Genomic DNA, 1,425 nt, shown 5'->3' on the forward strand with positions numbered 1-1,425 from the left:
ATCATGAATAGTTTGCCTGTGGACTATGACAGCAATACAAAGGCTTGGTTCACAAGCAGGATAACCAAGTCTTGGTTTATTTACTGCTTTGTGCCCTTAGTCAAGCGGTACCAGATGAGGGAGCACAATGTGTGGCCAGGTGAGGGCTTTGTTGCTGCAGGATCAGGACCCAGCCCATCCCTCAGAGGAAGTGCTGACCACCCTTGATGGGAAAATCTAGGCCATGTTCCTTCCTGCCAACACAACTTCCATCCTGCAGCCCATGGACCAGGGGATCATCAACACCTTCAAGCGGCATTATGGGAGGCTGATGCTGGATGACATTCTGGTGGTAGACACAGAGTCAGAAGAAGGACAGGACACCAGAGGGCAGCACAGTGTTAAGGCATGGAAGAAATATAACATGCATGACACTGTGCTGAACACTGGGAAGGCATGGGACCTTGTGGCCACTAGGACACTAATTGATGGGTGGAATGCAATATTCTGTCAGAGGGAGCACAAGCAGCAGCAACAGGAAGCAGCAGATTTTGAGGACTTCACTGCAGAGGAGCATAGGGAGGCCTTTCACAGAGCAGGCGAAGCTGAAGTGGGCATGGAGGACATCCATGAATGAATGTATATGGATGTTGGTGACCCTGGCTACTACATCCAGTCTGAAGAGGAAGCTACGGTGGAAGTGACTGCAGAGGAGGTGCCAGCTGAGGAGGAAGTGCAGGAAACTACCAGCAAGGTCAGACTATCCCGAGCCAGCAACAGTGGTGACACACTTCTGGATTTCCTCATCGACAGCAATCATGAGGATCTCTAAGTGTTTTATCCTGACCGAGGGAAAAGAGGACCCGAATTAGGAAGATCCAGACGGACATGTATGTGACGACATCTTCAAGCCACCACTACCAAGTAAAAGTAAGGAAAGGAAGGGTAGCTGCACACCAGACATTTCCATGCCATCCATCTAGCCCCCTCTCAACTGAATCTGATGTCTCTCTGCCCTCAACCTTTGCCCAAGGGACACCTACACCATCATCAACACCATCCCTGATGCTCCCCAGCCCCTCTATCATCCCAGTACCACCTCTAGTGCTGATGAAGGGTGACTCTGACAGTAACTAAGCCATCCCTAGGCATGATACAGGTTTGGGAGGGGCCATTATGGCTACCTGTGTCAGGTATATTTCTGCAACAAGTGCAGAAACCCGACTTTTAGAGGTAAACCTTACTGTATTTTACTGTCCCTATTTACTATACTACAGTACTGTATTTGGTACACTACCATCCTCACCTTATTCTTTATATGTGCATCTTTTATTACTAAGTACTTTATGTATCACTGTTAACTTGTACACAACAATGCATTCAAGTGTGGGTATTAATTATGGGTTCAGACTGCTGTGTAGCACTGAGAGTTAGCATAGCTTGCTA

This window comes from Coenobita brevimanus, chromosome 110, assembly GCF_032717465.1.
Source record: "Coenobita brevimanus isolate Jiangsu-jjx chromosome 110, ASM3271746v2, whole genome shotgun sequence".
NCBI classification, from domain to species: domain Eukaryota; kingdom Metazoa; phylum Arthropoda; class Malacostraca; order Decapoda; family Coenobitidae; genus Coenobita; species Coenobita brevimanus.